Genomic DNA, 26,182 nt, shown 5'->3' on the forward strand with positions numbered 1-26,182 from the left:
ACACAAATAAAGAGATCCAATTTCAGGTGCACAAAAATAGAAAGAAGCATATTTGATTTCCATTTCTAATCTGAAACTATTACTTCAGCAAATTGTTCCTATTCTTCTTTGGAAAAGCTCATTTTCTTCTTTGGAAAAGCATGATGTTCATACTAATATTGCTATGCAGTTAACTGCATGACCACATCCCTCCTTTGTGGCAGGCAGGCAAACCCACTGTGTTAACACCCAATTTAAAGCCCTCCACACAGTCAAGTTTTCTCCACCTCACCAGTTCCTTACAAAATCAGTAAAGAGACATTAATAACAACAACAGCTGGGTCTGTTAAGCTTTCTCTATGCTCCAGAAAGCACCACTCACAGTCCCTTTAAACAAAATTTCGCTTCTGCTCTGACTACAATTGGTGCCTAGACTTGTGGTATTTAAAGCTTCCTCCAGTATTTCTTGGAGCTCAGACTAATGAATTACTCTGGATTATGATTAAATTTTAAATACTGGTTTTTACACAGCATGTCAAACAAGAGGCTCGTGCACCTACAATGAGTGAAAGAAGGATGCTTAATTCCATGTACACTAAGACATACAAAACAGTTGTAATGTTTAATACAGTACTAACTAATGTCAACTATGTATTTCAATTTTTTCTGATTAAACAAAATATTTGAAAAATTGCAACACAGCAGAGACAGAACGTAAGAGACACTGGGGGAGAAGGAAGTCAGTGAATATCCTGAAGGCAATGCCAAGAATTTTATCAGCTCTTCAGATGTACTAAAGGCTCACCGCTTCTGGGACAGAGTTTCTGCAACTTTACTCCAGTGCACTCCACAGCGCAGCAAGAGCTCATTAGCTCCAAGCTCCAGCTTGAGGTTTAGGATATGGAGCCCAGTCTCACTGGGCTTGCCTTCTTCTTTGTGAAACAAAATTCCATGAACACAGGACCATGGAAGCAATTCTTGAGGCTGTATCCATATGAAAAGACTTTGCACAAATTACTCATTTGCATTTGGGTGGGAACTGCACTACCCCCCTCCAACACTGCTTCACTCCCAACATTCTGCACCTTTAGCTATGGCTACTGGAAATTACAGTTTAGTAACATCTGGAGGCCAGAACAACACTCAGCCATGATCTAGGTAACCATGGTCTACAGTATGTACAAATAATTCTTTTAAGCAGAGAGAAAGGAGAGAGGAGTCAAAGATATTTTGTCAGCACAAAGCAATGTACAAACTAGCAGCAAAAGGTGGTTTCTTTAGACAAATGTGTTTCCATGTGTTTGGACCCACTAGAAATCTCTCCAGAAGCCATCCATGCTAATAATGTGTTAATGTATTTCAGGGTAGTGTGAGCTAAAGCATGTTTAAAGCTACCACATTTTCTCTCATTGCATTCCTCTCAGTGGACAGCATGAAGGGGAGACGAAAATCTGAACATGTCAGAACACCAGTAGATCTGCAGACAGACTTTTCATTGAGGATTTCTTTTCTTTGCATACTCAGTCACAATACAGGTTGTGATTATCTGACTTACTGAATAGAATATTCAAAGACTTTACTGCCATGCTAGGGTGGAGGTCCATGGTAGAAGGAGAACTAATTTGGTCATCAACAAATAAGTGGTTCTTGGAATTTATTTTAGCCAAATGAGTAATTTCTATTTATGGACAATTCTGTTACACATTGGACTGACCAAAGTTGGGTACAGGGGTGGGGAATGCCATACCAACACAGTCCCACACTAGTTAAATATTGACATTACTGTTAAAGTAGTTGCATTCTCTTATTGTTCACTTTGCTAGATTTGTATTTGCAGGGATACATTTAAAATTGATCAACGGAGTTTATTGCACTGGCCCTAAAATAGGCCCAGCACGTTCTAAAACGTGCAGGTGTGTGGGTGCGCATGGAACGGGATGGGTCTAAGAACCCCATTTTACTGCACGCTGGAATGCCACCTTTGCCGCCGGGTGTTCCAATTGCATCCCCATTCCGTTCCAGGGGGCACCATTTCTCAGAACGCTTTAGAACAGTTTTAGAATGCACTGGGCCTGTTTTAGGGCCAGTGCAATAAACTTCAACATCTTTGAACTTCACCAATCTCACCTACACAACACTGCTTTTCTGGGAATTTTCAGGCAAAAGGTTTCTAACACAACTGTATGGGAAATCCACAACAGGTCAATTTGATAATATTGAACTGGATTATGACTCAAAACCAGGGTTCAATTCCCACTCAGCCATGAAACCCATTGGGTGAGCTTGGGCAAGTCACATGCTCTCAGCATCAGGAGAAGACAAGGGCAAACATCCTCTGAACAAATCTTGCCAGGAAAACTCATGTTAGGTTTGCTTTAGGGTCACCATAAGTTGGAAATGACTTGAAGGCACACCACACACACATCTTATAGATGAACAGCAAACAAAATAGTAATGTGGAGTGCAAGAGGTCTTCTAGGAATCATGATACTGTACACGATACAGTAGAACAAGCAGAATCAAAACTGCCTGGCTTTTCCAGGTACTTAGGATTTAGGATACAGTTAGTTTCGGAGAACTGAAGGCAGTTCAAAGGGACTATTGCTCATGGCTGTACAGTATATCAATCAGCTTCGTTTCTGTTTGTAACAAGACCTCCAATCAATTATAAAGCAGACTTGAGGTCCAAATTTGAGGCAAAAAGGACTGTGGCAAGCGAAGGGAAACTGAACTGAAATCTCATAGAAACGTTTATTTAGCTTCTTCCTTCAAGACCTCTTTCCTTCAACCCATGCACCCCATTTCCTCTTCAAATCAGTGTGCTGTATTCCCCTGCTTTTCAGATATTATTTAAACTTAGCTTACTCTAGCAGGACTGCTTCTATCTCATGTAACCTGACCCCGATAAACAGGTTCCTATATCTTTTCAAAACCTGCAATCCTGTTTGACTAGTGATTGCAGTGGAACAAAAGGCACACTCAAATTATCTTCAATTGTTGCAAAGGTTATCATCCATCTCCAGCCTTAGCTGAAAAGCTATGACTAGGAAAATCAGCTACATAGGAAGACAAATGAAGTAAATCTTATGTGAATGAACTGTGGGACATATAGACAGGTCTCCACTGCGCAATTACTAGGAATTCCCTGGGAACTTGAGCCACTAGAAGGAGCTTGCCAAGAACCTCTATATAACAGCTATCCAGGTGGGAGAAGGAGAAGTCTATTTTGGTCTCCTACTGTTATCATGTCTCCCTTCTTTCTAGACATGCCCCTTCTACTTTCTCTTATCAGTTTCAGTCTCTTAAAAAGAGATTTTTGGGAGGTAGGATGGGGATTTACATTGAAAATCCTATATTCCGATTTATTAATAACCTTTTCAGTTCCCTACCTTCATTTTCACCTTGGCAACTTCTGTTTCTACTCTTACTGTGCCTGGATCAGCCTACTTACTTCTATCTGTCACAACCATGCCAAGATCTCTTTCAAAACCACCTCCCAAAGATACCTTGCAAATTCTTTCCAAAATCAGACGAACCCTTAGCTTCTGAACTGCCTCAAGCCAATGATCCCTCTTAAGAAATTGCTGAATATTTTGTCAACAGATGTCTCTTTTTCCTTCATATACCAAAAGACATACATATATGCATCTGCCACATACAGCAATGTACATTTTTATACGTTAACATGGTATCTGTGTGATAATGTCATATGCAAGGTGACCCTTAGTTTGTAGAGGGGAGGGTGTTAGGTTTTATATGAAGCCAGGTGCTTAACCAGCATGATGTGCAGCAGTATTAATCCTAACATCTCTATTTTACTGATGACAGCTTTTAACTATAGCTATTATAATTTGGTAACCTGCCTTGAATCCCAGAACTTGGCAAAATATGGGATGGCAGTGGTATCTAATACATCCAAAGTGTAGGCTTTATATAAAAATATGTGTATTTGTGTGTGTGCCTTCAAGTTGCCTGTAGACTTTTGCGACACCCTGAATTTCTTATGGTTTTCTTAGGCAAGGAATACTGATGTGGTTTTGCCAGTTCCTTCCTCTGAAATATAGCCTACAGTACCTAGACATGTTCCATCTAAGCACTAACCAAGGCTGACCATGCTTAGCATCCAAGATCAAATGGGATCTGGTGCCTCTAGGGTATTTAGGTTACTAACCACAAAACAGGACTCTTAGGTCTATTGAGACAATTCCTCCCCCCCCCCCCCAAAAAAAAAAAAAAAAAAAAAGGAAGGAAAAGGCAGAAGAAAAGCAAATTAAGTATTTCGGAACATTTTATAACTGTAGGTTAGACAGAAACAGCAACCAACAGGCTTAGTATTGCTTTAAACCAAATCCTGAGCTCTACTCTTGCACAACAGCACACTCTGCTGTAGTTATGCCTGCCAACCCACATTCAGTCCCAGCAAACAGATGAGCCTTTATTACAGCTCAGAAAAACCAGAGCTTTGGTATTCCAGCAGACATTTATAAATGTTTTCCACTCTTGACAACAACCCTAGCTCTCATATCTATAAGGCTTAGTTATTTCAACTCATTTTTGTTAGTGTATGAAGGCATGATACAGGAATATTACCAGGATAGACATAAGGGAATTTGGATCAGTTGTTATAAAACTTTATATGATTTAAAAGACAGGCTTTTAAACAACTCCTTCTGTACTCAAAACAGAACTAGTTTTATCACTCACATTTCATCAACAGCTTTACATGTATAATATGCACATCACTCAAAATGTCCTAAAATCAGCTGTCTCATTACGTTATTGGATATAACATCAGTTTAACAATGACACAGTGAAAATCCTTCATAATGCAAATGGATTCTTTATTCTGATTTGTAAATCCCAATCGAAAACATGCATTAGATTTTTTTTCCAGAACATTATCACAGCGCTTTCACATATGTCCCTAAGCCTCAAAAGAAAAGGGAGGAAAGGAGACAAAATAAACTCACTAAAGTCACAGAATAATACAGATCAAGTTATGTACAAATTTATAGGAGTATTTCCTGCCAGAATCTGCAGAGTTCACACACAATTAATTCCTGTCCTCTTCCACGGCAAGGGATCCACATCTATTAGGGATTTCCTAGAAAAGGGCCAGCTCACTTTGGCATGATACCTTTCCTTCTCCCTCTAACTTAATTGCCATAAATTTGATCTGGCATAGCATACATGTAATATTTTCTCTCTTTCTAGAGTGAGTTAGATTTTAGAGTTAGTTACAAAACTAATTGTAATTTGAAATGTTTAGAGTTGTGAATTGCTTTTCATGTATATACTCTCCTCCTATTTAACTACCCATTTCAAATAAGGTACTTTGTCCTAGGAAGCAGACAAAAACAAATGAGAAAAGTCGATACCAAGCCAACAACAGTGTTAACCACTGTACTAAATCATAGTTGTTGGAATACATTAACATACAAAGTATTTGCAAGAGATTTAAAGTCTTATAAATCCCTTTCCTGAAAACTAGTTTCTGCATCATACCAATAATGGCAAACTTTAAAAGGGAAGTAATTTTAAATGTCAAACAGATTAATTTGCAACTATTTTGAAAGAGAAATAATACTATGTTAAAAAGCTACAAAAATTATAACTGACACCTACATTATAAGACAACACAGAGTTAATTGTTAGAACTACTTAAATATGTGTGAGCAAGTTAGGAACAGTCTTTTTTAAAACAAAAACAAACACAAACAAACCATGTCTACCTTTTTTAAAGCTTTAGAAGGATTACTACTTTTTGCTCAAGTCCAAAAAATGTGAACACACGGTGGCTACAAAAAGGAAAGTCATCTGAGTTTTTGCTAAACTTTTAAGTACTTAGACTTGCAGCCAAGAAGCTAATCTGAAGCTAGCATCAGTGTAGAAAACTGGACAGAAAACTTACCCCTCAGTTCTTGTTTGCCCACAACACCTCTAGCTGCAGAAGATCCAAGCTCCCAAGGTCTGTGCCTTCAGTGAGTGACTGGTGGAGCCAACTAGTGAACTGACAATTTAGACTCTTTGGTAGGGCTCCAATCATGTGACTCTCAGGCTCAGGCAGAACACACCAGATCCCAGTTGCTAACTCCTTTTCTAGCAGTGCCAATAACCCCGAGGAAGTTAATCTGGATCTGTTATACTCAAAGACACCTTTGGAGCAAGAGTTTTACTCTTCTAACTCAATAATGAGCATTATCAGAGTGTCACCACTCCTGATCATGAAGAAATACACCCACAACACCTGTACATTTTGCAAGCTGACAATTTGCAGTACCTAAGCAGAAGTAACTGCGTTCTGGAAAAGTACATGCACATACATACTCCTAAAATATAAGGTAAGAACAGTTATTATTTCAGTCTTGATGTAGAAAACCCTTCACTCGTGATTTACCATCAGACAGATTGATGGATTCTTTTGCCACTCTCTCTTCAAGGCGTATGCAAACAGTCTCAACTACATTTACTCAAAAATAAAGTCCCACCATGTTCAGTGGGGCTCAGTTCTGGGTAAATGTGCATTGTATGGCAACTCAGACATACCTCTAGCAGTGTAAGGGCTAGAACCCACAAACCCCCACTGTGCCCTGTGCCCAATTCAGCCAAGATGTAACTTTAAACCACGTATTTAGTTTGCATCAGCTGTCAACATACAGCGACAGAGATTATTTAACATACAGAGAATCCTAACAAAAAGCATTAGTCACTCACTGAAAACTGCAAGCCACGCTACAACCAGTTTAAACAAGTTATTTTGCAATGCAACGTTCCTTCCTTTTTCTGTTCAATCACTTGCCAACCAAAGAGGTTACTTTACATATTCCTATTCCTATTGTGCATTTTGAATTTCTTTGTCATGATCTGAGATAGATGCAATTAAGCAATTGCTCAGGAGAAGATGCTAGACTGCACAGCTGAAGGTGAAAGGCAAAATTATCTGGAGAGCTTTAAGACAGCAGAGACTTATTTCTCAGAGGGATCTCTCTGACTATGTAAGAGAGTTGGCAACATTCGGCTCCTCGTGTGTCCATGATGCAATAAAAACCAAGCTATCACTTACTCAAAAGTATTGCTGCCTTCGTCCCGGTACATACCACCCCAAAAGGATGGGCTGGAGGCAGCTGGTTTTCCTGCGGAGGGATGCCGCAGCAGCCAAACTGCGTGGCATCCCTCCGCCCCAAACAGAACCCAGAAAAACCGGATTCTTCTTGGGAGGCTGCGCACACGTCACAAGTGCGCCATTGGTGTGCTTGTGACGTAAGCAATGCGCAGTGATGTCTATAAGCTGCACGTCGCTGATATCACGATGGCATCTCCCATATGAACGGGAGTTCGCCATTATGCCACTGCCATGATGTCCTAGGGTTAGGGACGGTGCAGTTGGTGCGCAGTCCCTAACCCTAGAATCGCTGCCTGGACGCTGCTTCTTGGCGGTATGTACCAGGCCTTCATTAACTATTTGACAATCCTTTTCTGTGACTGACTGACAGTATCTGACTGACCAATATAAGCAGCAATTCAAACCTTGGATAAATACAACTATTGATTTTAAAAAGTCTGAATATCTAGAAGGAAGCACCTATAAACAAGAAATCTGTAAGATTCAAGTAAGAAACACAATTCAAGCAAAACAACCTGCCTGAACAAGCCTTTTTCCTGCAACTATCTACAGGATCCATATTTGGCTCCTCTTAGCTCACTTTTTCACTTCAGTTTTTTAAAAGTAGTCTGAAAGGGAAGCTGAAGGTGTGATTTTGGTTTTGTTTTATTTTTTTAAAAGCTCCCGCCAAAGGAAGATCTCAAAAATCAGAATTTGCTTTCTCTATCCCCATGGTTCTGATAAACACGGTCTGAAGAAAAAAATGCTTGCACATGCCCCTTTAAAAATAAATGAAATGAAACAGTTGTCACTTTTGGAAATAAGAAACTGTGTACAATATGTGCTCTACTTTGGTCTGGAAGGTTTGCTCATATTTGTTAAGAGGATGAGGACTGATGGATTGTTAAACATTTTGGGAGTCATAGTGCTACAAGATTATGAGCTTTTAGGACTGACAGCCTGGAAAAATAAACATGGGGAAAAAAGAAACTAAGACTGAGATAAAACAATTTGTCCAAGGGTACGCTACAAGCCAATAGCTGAAATTGGTTTAGGTTCAAGGCTTACTCAGCAATTGCATCCTACAGCCAGTGAGAGTGTATACTGCAGTAAATATTGTTTTCAAAGGAAGACAAATTATGTTCTATAAAAATAAATCTTATCTGTTATGAGCAATTGAAGTCTAATAAATTACAGTCCAAACTACCATTCTGCTATTTTTAGCCCTTAGTAGATATAAAAAGTTTCTGCGCTTTAAAGTCCCAGGTCAAATGTATGCCAGGAAGACTGCAGCATTAACCTGTGGAGAGGCACATGTAGAAACATGCCAGTAAAATGTTTAAAATCTGAGGTCTAAATCTAATTATTAGTCTCAACTAGAGTAGACCTGTTGAATTAGGGCTTCCAACTTTCTCTGTCCCCAGTACAGAACAATTCTCTCCATTGCCCAGAGAGCTCAAGAGTGGCTGGTATACATGAGGTAGGCCTATACAAAGCCTGCCTCAGATCTCATGAGAGGAGGGCCTTTTGCAAGTGTTTCAGGTTCCCATGTGATCCGAGATCTTGTAAGGAATATGGAAATCTTGTAAAAGGCCCTCCTCTCATCACCTGTAGAGCTGACATTACAAAGAGCAGATGCCGTCTGTGCTCACAACAGATGAACCCTGTCTAAAAGAGAGGTTTTATTTTAGTTAGGATTAACAATTGGATTTAGGCCTGAAGATTCCATACCCAGTATATGTTGATGGTGCCATGTTTTGTAGCAAGTATAGACACACACATTAGTGAAGTAACTCAAGATTCATTGAGGCATGTGGTATTCAGCCTGGACAAGACTAAAACTCCACATTGTGGAAGTATGTACTCACTATTATACTTTTGGAATATGTACTCACTATTATACCTTTGGTCACTAGACAACTCTAAAAGTGGCACACAGTAGTTTTCACCAACCAAGACTGCATCTACAGTGCATCTACACTGTAGCATGAAGAAATGCTGTCAGAGATTTCTGGGTATGTCTATACTGTATAAATATTGCACTCTAACACCACTTCAGCTGCATGGCTCCATCCTACAGAATTCTGGGATTTGTAGTTCGGTGAGGCACCTGCACACTTTGGTAGAGAAAGTTAAAGACCTTGTAAAACTACAAATCCCAGGATTCTATAGGCTGGTGCTATAGCTCCTAAAGTGGTGTCAAACTGCATTATTCCTACAGTGTAGATGCACCCTTAGATACCTGACAGCAGTTATTCATGCTCTGCTAACTAATAATAGAAAAGAAGAGACTGCTATAAAGTATTGTATGTGTGACTGCCTTTGAGGATCAACTGGAAGTTGGGTTAAGACTGATGAACAGGAATATCTCTCACCAGTGCTTAAGCGCTTTACTTGCTATCAATCTTCTTCTGATCATAATTCAAAATGTTGGTGGCAACCTTTATAGTTCTATTCTGATTGGAATCCATGAACCTGAGGGATGGTATCCTTCCACATGAACTTGCAAATACTAAAGTTTTCAGTAAATATAAATCTTGAGAGCAAGCTAATCCCATATCCTTTGAGTCAAACAGATAGCACTTGAAGCTGATACTTAAATTCTGTAGGTAAGTTGTCCTAGAGACCATTGCTGGAAAAATTAGAGTACAAATCTTTTAAATAAATAATTCTTTTGTACAAGAGGGTAAAAAAGCAAACAAATTATTCCAAGAAAAACCAGCAATTTTTTTCCAAAACACCAATTTTCTTCTATCATTCACAAGCCAAAGAACACAGATCTTGCTTCATCAGTACTAAAAGGTCACAGCCAAATTACACAAATAGACGTTTGTATCTCTTTACTCAGTTCAGGAAACTTTAAATGGACATAGGACCTTTACAGTTTCTTTACAGCAGGGATGGGAATAATCCAGCCCTTCAGATATTACTGGACTCTAACGCCCAGTGTTCTTCCCAGTATTTGACTCCAAGTACTGGATTCCAACTCCTATTATTCTTTGCTGTCTATGGCTGATGGAAGTTGCAGTCCAACAATTGGAGAATCACATGCTTTACACTACCTGCTTTACAGAACTGTATAAAAAAGCCCAGGGCAGGGCACAAACTAATATCACTATGCTAAATAAAAAAGGCATTCTCATAAAGCTCAAAAGCATTTTAGAAAACACAATTACAGTTTTAAGTACGGTATGCCTAAATAATAATTTAAAGGAGAATTAAACATTTCTTACCAATGTTCTATTGAAGGAAAAAAGCAGAGACTCTGGTCAGTTCCCAATGAAAGCAAGTGTTATCCAAGGTAAGCAAACTCTAGAATGAAGAGACATTTATTCCATCACAATTCTGGTAGTACATTTGCTATTAGTTGGAACAAAGAGCAAGTAACATTAGCAACAGATAAGAAGGTGAAAGAGACTGTTCTTTAAAACAATCCCATTATTGAATAGTTTTCTTCTGTCTTTTAGAAGTGTAAAGTTATGCAACTTGCTTACATAACCTTATGCACCTCAACATAAAAGGGTATGGTGCTTCTTGCTGTTCTGAGCCTTCAAGTTTATTTCCGACTATGGCTACCCTATTGTTCTTGGCAAGATTTGTTCAGAAGGAGTTTGTCTTCACTGCCTTCAGAGGCTGAGAGAGTATGATTTGCCCAAGGCCACCAGGGAGTTTCCATGGCTGAGTGGAGATTCAAACCCTATTCTTCAAAGTCCTAGTCCAATGTTCATACCACTACACCACGCTGGCTCTCACAGTATGATGCTTTGATCATATGGAGTACTATGTTTTGTTTATCTGACCAGCCATTATTCTTTTTCTAAAGAAATATCCTCTTATTTTCTTGAGTATTCATTTGAACACACTGATTCTCACTCGGAGCAGTAAACTAAAACTTGCATGTCATTTGTCAGAAAGATGGCAGTGCCTGTTTACTCTGACACTGCTATAGAGATTTCCTTATTGGGAAAGGGTACTTCAACACACTGAGACAACCCAATAGGTAAGCGATCAACTACCATGAGACTGTTCACATTTTGTGACTTTTTCCCCAAAGGACAGCTTGACAGAAAACTGTAATTTATGCAATATATACTAATTTTTTTCCCGTGATAAAGTTGGGTTTTACATGAAAAACTGTGGTTTTGCACAAACAAAATGTTTGCAAAAAAAAAAGTCTCAAAATGGGAAAAATCATAAAGAAATGTGCCCATATCTTCTCACTTTGCTCTTGAAGGTGAAAAGGCAATAAATAACTCCCTATGCTCTTGTTGGGAAAGGGAGGCAATGACATCAGTCTCCCTTAACAGGGACACAGGCTGTGTCTCCACTACAGGATTAATGCCATTTGAAACTGCTTTTACTGCCATGGCTCAATGCTGGGCTTTTTAGTTCTGTGAGATATTTAGCTTCCCCTGTTAGAGAGCTCTGGTGCCACAACAAACTACAAATCCCAGATTTCCATGGGATGGAGCTATGACACTTAAAACAGTGTCAAACTACATTAATTCTGCCACGTGGAAGCAGCCACAGTCAATTAAAAGGGGTGATTCTGATGACACCAATGAGGAGGCTTCCTGTACATTATTATTAAATAACACTTAAAATTACATGCCATTACTGAAGAGTATGCATGCAAAATCTTTGAGTTAAGAACAACAGATTTGTTCAATTCAAGGAAATATATAGTGTCTTATGAGTTTAAGCACTTTCTACATTTGGAGTTAGTGTATGTTTTGTGACTCGGAATACTGGGAGCAGCTGTATACCAGGTCAGACTTTTCTTCTTCTGACTAGCTGAGGTTCACGAAAGTCCCCACTCCCTATTACTTGATCCCTCCTAAACTCAAAATGATAGGGACTGAACTTGGGACCTTCTGCAAGGAAGCAGGAAAAAATTGCTTATTACTTCCCACTATAGTCGCTTCTCAAGCTGAGCTCACATGTGACAAGTTTCAGTAACTAGTCTTTCAGTATGCTACTAATTTTACAGTGTTATTTAAGCAAACAATCACAGTCACGAACTCTGTAGTCATGTAAGTCAGTAAGTTTACAGTCTCTCAAAAATTATACCTCAGAGGTCACCTCTCTCCCCACCCCTAGACAAACAAAACAAGTCTGGAAAGGTTAATCTCACTGGCTTCTTGGATATTTTCCTCTTTAGATCTTACCACCGAGTCTCAGTCATTTCAGTCAAACATCTTGCATTTTACCCAAAATGCAAGTTAATCTTTCTGGTCTTCCTCAATGGCTTAAAGCTTATGTTATCTTGAATACAGAAGACAGTAACTTAAATCAGGTATGGCCAATCTCAGCTTTAATATAAGCATGGGACTCTCAGAGCAGAGGGTCCAAAAGTGTCTTTTGCCACAGACTGATCTGCTAACCAAATGCCACTACACTGTTGTGATCTAGAAATTAGGACTGCCCTGTCAAAGAGCTCACTCACTAGGGAGATTATCAGATGGGGGTCAAAAGCCAGGAATAAAAGGCATACTCCCAGCATAATCGTATGACCGTGCTGAAGATTTTCACACAACATCGCTCTCATCCAGGACTTATCCCATGAAGATCTAGCAATGCTCCAGAAAGAAACCATTTCCAGGACTTCCCCATGCATGGTTTGTTGCTGGAGCATTCCTGGATCTTCATGGGTTAGGTACTGGATAAGCGCAATGTGTCTGAAAATCTTCAGCACAATCGTGCAATTATGCCAGGAGTATGCCTTTTACTCCTGGCTTTCCTCCTGCCCTGCCCCATCTGATAATCTCCTTAGGCTGCATCCACAATGCAGAAATAATCTAGTTTAATTGCCATGGCTCAATGCTATGGAATTGTAGTTTGTTAAGGCACCAGAGCTATCTGACCAAGAATGCTAAATATCTTACAAAACTACAAATCCCGAAATCCCATAGCATTGAGCCATGGCAGATAAAGTGGTGTCAAACTGGATTATTTCTGCACTGAGGCTGCAGCCTTAAACATACCACTACATGCAGGGTGGGAACGGATGAGCTCTCCACATGTTGTTCGATGGCAACTGTCAGCTTCCCTCACCATTAGCTTGGGCTCCTGGAAGTTGTAGCTCTTGGAGGGCTGTACAACTCCAGTCCCCAAATTTCTAGTAATGGAGAGAGAAAGAGACACTTTTCGGCTTGCTATGCTGACATCTATTCGCCTGCCTCTTCTCTTTTGATGCCTAAACTGGACTTCAAAATGATCCATTGAAGTTTTAAATGATTGCAGAGCTAAAAATTTAGGGAGGAAAGGAAAATTTTATGGGGAGGTAAATTCTTAATGGAGGGCAACACCATCATTTTGCCCCTCTCCCTTAGCTTACACCCCTGTTCCTACCCCAGCAACAGACACAGGAAAGTGTGTATTTACATTGTCTTTAAAAATTACAGCATTAATATATGAATATCCCCATTTCTTACATTTTAAAAACATCTGTCACTTACTACTGAAACTGAGTGCGAAAATTTTTACCGGCTTTGGATTTAAATTGTACATCTTGGACATCTCAGCGGCTTTCGATACCATAGACCATGGTATCCTTCTGGAGCGCCTGGCAGAGGTGGGAATCGGGGGCACTGCGCTCCAGTGGTTCCATTCCTACCTCTCTGGGAGGTTCCAGATGGTGCAGCTGGGAGACGTGTGCTCCGACAAGAGGGCCCTTATATCTGGGGTCCCTCAAGGAGCCATTCTGTCTCCCATGCTTTTCAACATTTACATGAAACCGCTGGGAGAGATCATCCGGAGACATGGGGCGCGGGGTTATCAGTACGCTGATGACACCCAAATAATCTTCTCTATGTCTCCGACTGATGCAGTGACCGGGGATGGCATCTCTCCTCTCGTGGCATGCCTGGAGTCAGTAATGGGCTGGATGAGGGAAAACTGACTCAGTCTGAATCCAGAGAAAACGGAGGTGCTCGTGATAGGTTCTCCTGGCCCAGGGATGGCGGTGGTTCCGCCTGTCCTGAACGGGATCACGCTTCCCGTAAAGGACTCGGTATGCAGTCTGGGGGTGCTCCTTGACTCGTCGCTCCACCTTACATCTCAGGTGGATGCGACGGTCAGGAGCACTTGTTATCAGCTTCGGCTGATCCGCCAGCTGCGTCCCTACCTGGGCCGGGGGGACCTTGAAACGGTGGTACATGCTCTGGTAACCTCTCGATTGGATTTCTGCAACGCGCTCTACATGGGGCAACCCTTGTACCATACCCGGAAGCTACAATTGGTACAGAATATGGCAGCCAGACTGGTTACTGGTACATCCAGAGCCAGTCATATAACACCTGTACTTAAAGATCTGCACTGGCTGCCCATTCGCTTCCGGGCGCAATACAAGGTGTTGGTTATAACCTATAAAGCCCTACATGGCTTGGGCCCAGGATACCTTGAGGACCGCCTCTCCCCATACAATCCGCCCCGCACACTCAGAACATCTTGGCAGCAGCTACTGAGGGTACCTGGGGCAAGATTAGCCTCCACAGCAAGGAGGACATTCACCATCTCGGCCCCGACCCTCTGGAACACGCTGCCCATAGAGCTCCGCTCGGCTACCTCCCTAGCCCAGTTCAGGAAGGATTTGAAAACCTTCCTGTTTAAGCGAGCATTCCCCAATACAAGTTCTAGTTAGTCCCCCCCCCCCCCCCGATGGCCAATGATGTGCTGGCTAGTAGGTAATTTTAATGTATATTTTAATGTGTTTTTATTGCCTTTGTATATTGTGTTTGATATTGTGTTGTACACCGCCCTGATTGGAAGAAGGGCGGTATATAAATAAAGCATTTATTATTATTATTATTTATTATTATTATTAAATTTGCTAGGGCTGTTTGGGTGAGATTCCAATTCAGAAGCTACCTGTTGGCCAATCTTGGTTTTAAAAGACTGTTTTAGTACCCAGACTGGCAATGAGTTACTAGCAGTAGTCTTTCTGCTGTTTTTAGGGTCAAGTCACTTAAAGGACCAGTTTTTCTAAACATCACAGAATAAGTCAGCAAACTCAAAAGATCAAGCTCAGGCTCAGCAACATAGCCAGTAACGATGAAGCATAGCAATCTGAGGCTCAAAATGGATGGGTGTATTCAGCCATTACCGTAAACTAGCACTTAAAGAAAATTGTCTGATCGTGAACAAGGGAGTTTGTCCCACTACACGGTTTTGTTGTTGGTTTGTTTCACTGGCTTGTCATGAGAGAGACAAAGTAGAATGCTGTGCCTGGATGTGAAATAAGCAACTCATCAACTGAAAGTTTATGATTTTTCTTAGCTGCTTCTAGAGGGAGCCATCAAAAAGTACTATGCTCCAGCACAGTGCTCCTACATTATAAACCAGGGTCCCTCTACCATAATGCTTATTTTATCATGATAAGTAAACTCAGCCAGCATGACAGCAATTACTACTCCCATCTACTAAGCTTTCCAAGAAACATCCATGTGTGCTTGTTTAGTGCAATCATCTCAAAATGGAATACAAAGACATTTAATTCATAAGCTAAGGCCAGGCCATTTCCCATTTCTAGTCATGGTGCAAAACTACCTCAGATTAGAATTATGCATCAATGTGGTTTTTAAACACACAGCAGTCTTTGCCCTGTGTTATCTCATTGGACTTTTGTTCTCCCTTATCTTGCTATTTATATTCCTTATTATCCAGATGAACAGTTCCCCTCTCCATTCTTAAAAGTACAGACAGTGCCCAGGCCTACTGATAATGGCCTGCTGATTGATATTACAATGTGGACCTGAAATGGAAAAATATTGATTATCAAAATGTTTTTCACCCAATAAAGCAGATTACAAAGAGAAGTACCTGGATTCCACAGTTTCTGTGCTACCGATTTGAACGTGGAAAGCTGTGCTTTGCCGCGGCAGACCACTGGTCCATTTAACCTAGTTTGGTCTTTCCTGAAGTTGCTGGTTTGGGGCTATTTTAACACACTGTATTCCAAAAAATTCACTGGCACAGGTTCTACCCATATGATTTACAACTGTACTCTGATGTAAACATAGGGTGCATATGAGATGAGCAAAAGAAGGATGTGGTAATATTAAATACCACTGAAATCACACCCACAGGAGAACAGCTCCACCATTACACACACCAAACACTGCAATCACACAAAATATGAAAACAAAGGGCACTGTCCACAGCTGAACAAGCTCCGATAGAGAATAGACCAGCAAACTGAAGTGTGTGCTGCATATTGAGCAGGAAATGGGTTTGCTTAATTTACCACACATCTAGCTAACCATGGTACACAAATAGAAACATGTAGAATAAGAATAGTGAGTCAATAGTATACTAAAAAGAATTGTACAGTAGCAAAGCACTGTCACATTACAGATGTCAATCATCTTGCAAAAGACTGTGGACACTGGTGCAAACTGGATTTGCAGATAGCGTTTCAAAGACTTTCTTCGCTTTCTTAATTTACTGGCTATGTAGTAAATTTCAACTATGTAAGAAAATACTGGGGGACACGATGGCTTAGTGGGTAAGATGATGACTCTGAGGTTTGCAAGGTTGTCAGATTAGTAGTTCAAGACCCAAGCGCTGCATGACAGAGTGAACTCCCTTCACTAATCCCAGCTTCTGCCAATCTAGCAGTTCAAAAGCATGTAAAAGTGCAAGTAGATAAATAGATACCGCTTTGGTGGGAAGGTAACAGCATTCCATGCAGTCATGTTGACGACACACCAACAGTCACCTCTGACAACGCTAGCGCCCTCAGTTTAGTAATGGAGATGAGCACTGCCCCCTACAGTCAGACACAACTACACAATCTTGTCAAAGCAGAAGCCTTTGCCTTTTAAGAAAATGTTATTTTTCTCTGGTAAGCAACTCATAGGATGACCACTGAGCAGGTTCCAATCCCATCCCTTGAGGTTGACTTCCAGAAAAGTCCTGTTGGTACCCTTACTACATAGTCTCTGATGAAACAGTCTGAGGACCAACTGGCCCTTCAGTGGTTGATTTTCACCAAACTGAAATACAAGAGCTGCCTTGTATGAACAATAATGCAGATTCCTACTACTAAACGTTCCATAATAACATCTTGCAGTTTGTAAGAATTCTGTCACTTTACAGAAGGCTGGGGGGCAAAACAAAAGATTGCATTATAATACAACAGTGACTATGGTTTTTTAAAAAAGATAAAGGAACTAAGTGGTTCTGGGATTTGTAACTTTTCCAAGATCTGGACTACCAACATTTTTTTTTTCAGTCCTTATTTACTGTATTTCAACTTCCTAACAGCCAGACTGACATGGAGCTATAAACAGTGTCAAAAATTTTTAGGTGCCTGTATCGTAACATTTTAATTGCTGGAACACTCAGACTCTTGACAATCCCATCTCTTTTGTGGGCAACAATTTCCAAGAATTTTAGAGCAGCTGCATAGTAAAACTGAATTTAGAAAAAGAAGGATCTTTCAGGAGGAAAGATAGATTATTAATTTCTTCTATTAATTCTTTCTTTTTACTGCTGATCCTGCAAAGGAAGATGAGTCATTAGTCAACAAACTGTGGGAGGAAAGCACACCACAAAACAAGGCAACTGGTGGAACAATATCCAAACATGAATTTCTACAGAACTAGAGTACCCCCTCAGGACCTCTTAAAATGGCACAGCATACAAAGATGACAATGGGAAGACTTATGAATGGATGAGGGAAAAATATATATATACTCTATCCTTGAATTAGCCCTATGTCGACTCTTGCCTACTCACAAAATCTTCCAGAAAGTTTCCACCCATTTCTCCATCTGGTGCCAAGCAAACCACAGAGACTCCACACCCTTTCTACGCACATCCTAGACACCAGTATGAAAGGACATACAGTCACTGACTTCTCTGCCCAGAGGGAAAACGGTGAATGCCTAATACCCATCCACCCTATCTGATACCAATAGACTTCTGCTATTCCATTCCCCCTTCCCTTTTAAAAGAGGACAATAAACATATCCTGCATGGTACAGGATCTACAACCAAATATCATTAAAACACCCACACCCACTACACTTTATCTTAGCTATATAAAAAACAAGACAAAGAAGATTTATGCATATTTTAAAGCTGGCATGGCACAGAATTAGAAATTAAGAAGGCTGCCTTTTGAATCTCTGCTTTCTAATCCTACTGTTATAGCTTCAGTACAGTACTAGGAGACTAGCCTACCTCTTGGGGATGTCAAAAAGTCTTACACGAAGATTGTATCTGTTAAGTGATTTGAATACACTAACCAAATGCAAAACATTTTGTTTTCTGTTATGATTTTAAGAAAGCATCCAACCCCTAACTGGAGAAGTCTTTATATTTAGACAACACCTCCTTTTATATTCTCAATACATTTCATCTACATTAACCTTCAGTCTTTAGAACAATGCTGTAAGGCTCACCATCACTGTTAATCCCAATGTTGTAAGTGGGGACAGTAGTGACGACACTGTATACAGACTGAAGTTCCTTGAAACAGGAGATGTGGCTTTTTCAGGTGCAATACAAGCCCTGCTCTCCATATCATACATACGTACATGAAGCACCTGACACAGCTCTGTTCCACACTTCAGTTTTCCAAGGCTTTTCATGTTAAAAGTTAAAATGAAACAAACTTTTTAAAACTCCATCAAAACAGAGGAGACAGCTTTGTGGTTCACTCAATTTATTACCTGACCAGGTCTGTGCCTAGGCCAGACCTGAGAGTACATCTATCCAATCAATGTAGTGCAAAACCCCAGGAGGTTTTCTCTGAACTCAGTCCAGGGAGAAGCCTGGAGAAGAGGCTAATCTGTTAAACATAGTGCCACTATGAGCTCACCGCTATAGCTATGCATGTCTATAAACAATGTTAGAGGCAAGACCAGGCTTAAGACCATCCAGTTAATTCACAACTGAACCAAGATCTAGAACAACATCTTCCAAGACAGTGCTCAAGTTGCTATATGTGTAAAATAAAGCCCACAAATATGCGGCCAACTACAGTACATAACTATTGTTCTTCAACAGTAATTATTTAAAATGCATATAAAAGGCCACTTTGACTACTGCTTACTAAAGTACAGTACAGTACAGTATATGCTATTGTTACAAGTAAAAAGTAAATAATGGTATCCATCCTCAAGAAAACTCTAGGAAGAAAATATAAACAGAAGGGGAACTGAAACTATAAAAGGCCATCCAAAAAGTTATTAGCAGAGCAATGATTTGGCTCTTGCTAGACTAAGCCAGTTTTCAGAACTTTTATTATTTAGACAACCACAGTGTGAGAAGTATAGCAAGCATATGAAAATGTGTTTTGTACATACTGTTACGAACAATAAATGAAGTACTGTATAAGAGAAAAAAGAGACCTAACAAAAGTTCTTAGGTGGATCTCTACAGCAAACTCCAAATCCCTATTCCATGTTTTACTGTAGAATGCCAGTGGTAGGGAAAGGCACATTTAAAGGGATATAAAAGTGGTTGGGAGGGGAAGATTTCAATCCTCCCACACCACCATAAACCAAACTCGGGCCAGAAATTAGCTTACTTTGAGAAGAAACTATCCGGGTGGAGCAGCTATGGGAAAGAATATCTGAAGCCTCTGCAGAGTTACCTGACAAAGAGATATATAAGAAACATTTGGAGTTGATTTAGGATAGAAGAAAAATCCTAAAACCCATAATAAGGCCACTGCAAGAGGTTCCACCGATATATTTCTTTGTAGCTTGCCACAGACAAACTCATACCAACACGGTCCATAGACATATGATTCATCCTATCATAGTACAGAGAAGACTAAACCTATGATCAAACTAGAATAAAAGATAGAAACAATGTAAATAAGGCAAAAGGTAATAAATAGGCAGAAAGAATAAACAAAGAGGCTTAAAAATATGAACAAGGTTTTATTTGCATAATATATTATTTTAATATAGCTAGCAACCCTAGTATTTAATTGGAAGCAGGACTTGCTAAGGCTCAACTGTGAAACAATGCATAAGACAGATATTTTGGGACATGCTGGACTTGCAGGACCTGGGTTCAAATGTTAACTTGGACTGGAAAGCTCACAAAGTGACCCAGTACCAAATCAGTTTAATTTAATCTAACTTTTTAATACAAATTAAGGGCATAATTTCAACCATATATGCCACCCTGGGCTCTCTGGAGGGAAAACAGGATAAAAATGTGAGGAGGAGGAGGAGGAGGAGGAGGAGGTGATAAAGTCACCCATCAATAAAATCTTTAATTTAGAAGACATTTGTGTTTGTTTCACTGTGCTATTTGGCAGGTTTAAGCTTTGACACCTCATGTCAGAAGTTAAGCAGCAACCAAATCCACAAATTAGATTTATAAGTCTGTAACTACTAACAGGGGATCAGATAACATGAACAGTATGTGCCACAGAGACGTTACAGCTGTCAGTAATGCTGGCAGAGAGCCAGGCCAGGTATAGGGTTCAAGTACAGTTATGTGATGGAGCAAAAGCAGTTAGGCAATGGGACACTACACGCAAGATGGTATTTAAAGTGAGGGGTCTGTACATTTCCATTCACTTCACACATAAATCTTCCATCTGTGAGAAAATCCATCCCCAACAGTTCCTATAGCCTTAGAAAGAGACTAGCCAGCCAACTACTTTCCAAAGGGTGAGGAAAACAGCAAAGACAGGTTAATGTGTACATAATATGCAAGTAATCTGTGTCTTAATTCAATCCTGGTCCTCCAAGTAATCAGACTACTGTACAGAACAGCTCTAAAAAGTTGTTTATACTCCACAGCACAAGGGAGTTCGCAAGGACAGGATCGTGGCACGTGATCCCAGCCAGATCTGTGGCCTGTCTTCCCTGTTTGGAATGTCAGAGAAACAGTTCCCCTGCAATCTCACAAACAAGACATCAAGGTTTTTCTGTTCAAAGAGACTGTTTAACAGCTGCGATATGCAGGGTGGTAGGTGATAAATTAAGGGTACGCCAGGAAAGAAGTGCAAGGCTGGTGGTTGTTTTTGCATGCCTTCAAGTCCTTTCCGACTAATGGCAACCCTATGGCTCAAGTGGTTTTCCTGGCAAGTTTCTTCAGAGGGAGTTTGACATTGCCCTCCTCTGAGGCAGAGACAGTGTGAATGCCTAAGGTCAGCTAGTGGTTTTACATGGCCAAGCTGGGATTTGAACCGACAGCAAGGCTTAGTAATGGGAAATGTATTCAGAGGGTATTTATTCAAGAACTCCATTACAGGAAAGTTCTGGGGGAAAGTTGTCAATATTTATGCATCACAACCATCACTGCTTCCCAAATTTGAGGCAGTTCTGGCCAAAGGGACGTACGGTGAGTTTCCTCTTCTGTCGATGGCTTCTCTAGCAACAGGAGCATGTTACTGAGCATAAGCAAGTACAGGCGCCATTCTGAATTCCCATAATCCTTAGGCCTAGGCATTTTAATTTTTCACATCCAAAGCCAAGCTGTGAATATACAGACATGTATTTCTGGACACGTGTACCATATATATTTGACTATACGTCGACTTCATGTATAAGCTGAGGGCAGATCTGGGGACAACCCGGTTCTTCCTCATCTGGTACCAGCCCCATGTATCTGACTGTGACTCCCATCATCCCTGTCAGTTCACAGCATGCTAAGCCCTCCCCCAAATGGGGTTGCCAGACTGGAAAGGACTCTTATACCTTCACTGGCTGGGCAGAGGAGGGAATTTCAGTAGATGTTGTGTTACACGACCAGGTAACAAGCAACACATGCATCATCATCATCATCATCATCATCATCATCTCTTTGACAAAAATCATTGAAAGCACAGGAGCCCTTTCCAGTTTTCATTCTGGCAACTCTACCAAAGCAATGTTAACTGAATACAAGTCAAAGGAAGGCTACTGCCTACACAATATCCACCTGAATAGTTGTGATTTGGCCCACAACACAATCTGAGACATGGCCTCATGGCAGTGGCCCCCACTCTTTGGTTGTCCTCCAGAGGATGTGGACTCAAGTCCTCATGATTCCTGGCTGCTGGCCAAGTTGGCTGGGGCTTCTGGGAGCTGCAGTCCAAAGCAAATGGAGGACCAAAGGGTTGTGAAGCACTGTCTTAAAGAGTCACCATTAACAACACAGACGCCGTTACCTTTCTAACCTGCCAGCCCCACCTATAATACATGAAGCCACACAGAAAGACAAACTTTTCTTGAGAGGCTGCCTCCTCCTCCTCCTCCTCCTGGCCCATTCACACGTGCAAGACGCGTGTCAGAGGAGGAGGACGCCCCTGGCCCCGACTCCCCCTCCCCGAGCCCCCATTAGTACCTTCGCTGCTGGCTCTCCTGCGCCACCCTCCTCCCCCCTCCGACCCCGCAACCGCCTATTAACTGGAAACTACCCTCTCCCTAGCCCCGCCTCTAAATCCTCCCCGCCCAATGGGAGGAGGGGGTTCCATCTCGGGCCAATGGCTTCCCGTAGCCCAGGGTTCTAAGCCCGCCCCTTTCCTCCTCCTCCTCCTCCTCCTCCTCCAGCTCAAGAGATGATGAGAGGAGAGGGGGCGGGGAAAAGGGAGGCTGCGTGCTAAGCAGCCCCGCAGCCCTGCGGGTGGCGGCCGGGGCTCCTTTCTTCTTCTTCCCCAGTGGGCGCGAGAGGAGGGCGCTTAACCTCCCCCCCCCGCGCTCGGCACGTGACCCTCCCGCCCCGCCCCCTCTCCTTGGGGGAGGAAGAGGAGGACTGAGTGTTCTCTGCGCTTCCAAGAAGGAGGAGGAGAGAGAGGGAGGGAGGGAGAGGGGTCCGCTATTAGTCCGGGTCGAAATACATTTGAGGACAGTTAACAAAAACAAAACCGTGTGTGTGTGTGTGTGTGTGTATATATATATATGTCTGTGTGTCTATATTTGTATGTGTGTATATATGTGTGTGTGTGTATATATACACACACATATGTATGTGTATATGTGTGTGTATAAATATATACTGTATATACATATGTGTATGCATATATATGTGTGTGTGTATCTTTGTGTATATGCAGTATATGTATGTGTATAATACATTATGTGTGTGTATATGCGTGTATATGGTTTTGTTGTTAACTGACCTCAAGTCAATTTCCACCCATGGCAACCCTGTCGATATAGATACACACACATGCATATACATACACATACGCATACAAATATATGAATACATACATATATTGATACACACAGACATAGACATAAATATATGCACACACACACACACGCACAAATATATAACACATACACATATATATGTGTATTCATAAATACAGACATATATTATTATTAACCTTTATTTACACAGCGCTGTACATACAATCTTTTAATTGGACGGTTCCCTGCCCTCAGGCTTACAATCTAAAAAGACACGACACAAAAGGAGAAGGGAGTGGTGGAGGGGAAGGGGATGAGGTCCAGCAGTTCTTCTCTACCTCCGAGGCCTGGATCAGGGGAGATGGACTGGAGGGAGGGCTTGGCTTCTTAATGGATGGTTAATCTTCTTCCAGGGAAAATACATACTCTCAAGTAGGATAATACATATACAGTACAGTACATAGCAATACAGGAAATGGTTCGATAAACAGGCAACAAAAGAACATCAAATAGCAAGTGACAATTATGCAATGCCTGGGAACACTTCTCTGAACAGGATGGTCTTCAACTCCGTTTTGAAGCTGGTTAAAGAAGTAATGGCTCTTGCTCATAGGAGAAGAATGTTCCAGGAGTGAGGGGCAGCGAGTGAAAAGGGGTGAATCCTAGATGGGGCAGAGGAAATCCTGGGCTGGGACAGCAGACCTTGACTACCAGAACGGAGGGCCCAAATACACACATTGTCATGAGCCTTCCTTTCCAACATAAGGCAGCCCTGAGACAACCCTGTCATGGGTTTTCTTGGCAAGTTTCTTCAGAGGGGGTTTGCCATTGCCGTTGCCATCACCAACCGCTGAGGCTGAGAGAGTGTGACTTGCTCAGGGTCACCCAATAGGTTTCCATGGTCAAGCCAGGATTTGAACCCTAGTCTCCAGAGTCATAGTCACCATTTTGTACGTACTAGGTACGTACTCAGGTTAGGGTATCCAGAAAGGACACCCTTTCCTAACCCTAGTACATACCTAGGACGTACTTTTTGCACATCTGTAACGCGCCTATATTTCAGAGGAAGGTACTGGTAGACCCACCTCAGTATACCTTCCCTATGAGAACTCAGTGAAATTCAGCTATATTTCAGTGGGACATACAGAGAAGTATGAAATGAATACCAAGTGCTGTAAGCTATATTTCAGAGGAAGGAACTGGCAAAACCACCTCTGACTATACTTTCTCTAAGAACCGTAAGTTGATGGGGACTTGAAGGCACACAGGATTGCAGGCTATGGGAATGATTTATAAATTCCAGAGAAACTGGTTTTATCATTATTCCTTTATTCCAGAGAACCCTAGGAATTGTAGTTTTGGATAGGGTATTAGGGGAGTCTTACTAAAAGACTTAGGGAGGATACAGGCTGACACTTTGTGCTGGCTTGTGGATGGAGTCTGCACGCTCAACACCATGACCCCACCTCGGTGCCATTTTGGCACGTACCCATGCGGCAACTGCATGCCACGCCCCAACCCAGTGCAAAAAGAACCCGCAAACAGTGTGCGCCATGATGACTCCTTGGAAAGCAGTGTAATCCATGTAACACTTCTCAGTTAATGACAGTGAGCTAAAATTTGAATGTTGATCTTTTGTTCCCGTAACATAAAATCAAAATATATACAAGTATCTTGCCTTGAGGGGCGGGGTATTAGTTGATGTTCTTAAGTTAAAGCTTCCTTGAGTTCACATTTTTGTGGAAAGGCAGGCTATAAATAAAGTTAATAATATTAATCTTTTGCCTTATGAGTCTGTAATAATGTAGCCAAACAAACAACAAACAAACATGGGGCTCATTCCCACTTACACGTTAAACTAATTTCCGATTTGCCTTCACTCCATGTTGGTAATCGATTCCAAAAGGTCCGTTGTTCCCACTATGAAACCAGCTCTTTTCATTATCATCTTGTAAACACTTCTTTTTGGCATGACTGTCATCCCCACTAGTTTGCGCTCCTTGAAAATGCATGTCAATCATTTGTGCGTCATCAGTGATGTAAGCGGCAGCCCAGGCAGCCCAGCTTGGGAACTTTTTCTAAAAAATCAATTGATAGAAGATGTGAATTAGTGAGGCAAGTACTTGCAAGACAAATGAATCGCATCTTCTATCAATTTTATTTACAAAGACAGCACTGGGGGGGTAGGGGATCGTGGATCTATCAAAAATTGAGGAGGGATGGTAACACCCCTCTGCCATTAGTCCCTCCCCTCCAGAATGATGCGATTCAGATCTGTCATTCCCACTTGTTGAACACACTTCGGAATTGATTCTTTTCAAAAGAACCGCTAGGAAATTAGTGTCTGGAAAAATCGGTATTTTTGCATTTGCCTTGCTTTATCATGACAGGAATCGATCAAAGTAGGATCAGAACCGGTTTCAAATGGGATCAACGGTCATATAAATCGATTGGTGACTCACTTTAAATCATAGTGGGAACGCACCCTCCCGATTTTCCTATTCTCCCAATTTTCCTATTCTCCTTAATTTTTCAGAGGAAATTTTACCCCATAATAAAGATTTGTGCTGAAACCTGCAGCATTGGAGTAGGAGGACTCTGTGTCGCAGTTGTGTGCCTTCAAGTCATTTCTGATTTATGGCAACCTTAAAGCGAATCAGAATGGTTTAGTGGTTTGAGTATTGGATTAGGACCCCAGACATGAGGGTTGTTGCTGTTGTTGTTGTTATCGTTATCCAAGCTTGGCCATGAAACTCACTGGGTGATCTTGGGCAAGTCACTTGCTGTCAGCCTCAGTGGAAGGCAATGGCAAACCTCCTATGAAGAAATCTTGCCAATAAAACCCTGTCATAGGGTCGCTTTAGGGTCGCCATAAGTCAGAAACAACTTGAAAGTACAAAACAACAACAAATATCATGGGTATTTCTTGGCAATATTTGTTCAGAGGGGGTTTGCTTTTGACTTCCTCTTAGGCCGAGAGAATGTGACATGATCAAGGTCACCCACTGGG

The 26,182-nt window shown here is 41.3% G+C and overlaps 1 protein-coding gene across 2 annotated transcripts in view; it reads right to left on the bottom strand.

The window, feature by feature from the left end:
* LOC149322691 (vitamin D3 receptor-like) overlaps positions 1-22,412 on the bottom strand; it is a 103,556-nt gene extending 81,144 nt beyond the window's left edge. Inside the window, exons 1-2 of one of the 2 annotated variants that reach the window (XM_089481646.1) lie at positions 22,382-22,412; positions 10,315-10,393 (exon numbers count right to left, since the gene is read on the bottom strand). The gene's annotated coding sequence lies outside the window, so the exon portion shown is untranslated. Of the gene's footprint in view, positions 1-10,314; positions 10,394-19,619; positions 19,660-22,381 lie in introns of those variants that run through there. The other variant, XM_089481653.1, reaches the window with a different exon arrangement.
* Positions 22,413-26,182: the final 3,770 nt, after the last annotated feature.

Source organism: Sceloporus occidentalis, unplaced genomic scaffold (assembly GCF_023333645.1).
Source record: "Sceloporus occidentalis isolate IW3139 unplaced genomic scaffold, rSceOcc1.0.p SCAF_1, whole genome shotgun sequence".
Classification (NCBI taxonomy): Eukaryota; Metazoa; Chordata; class Lepidosauria; order Squamata; family Phrynosomatidae; genus Sceloporus; species Sceloporus occidentalis.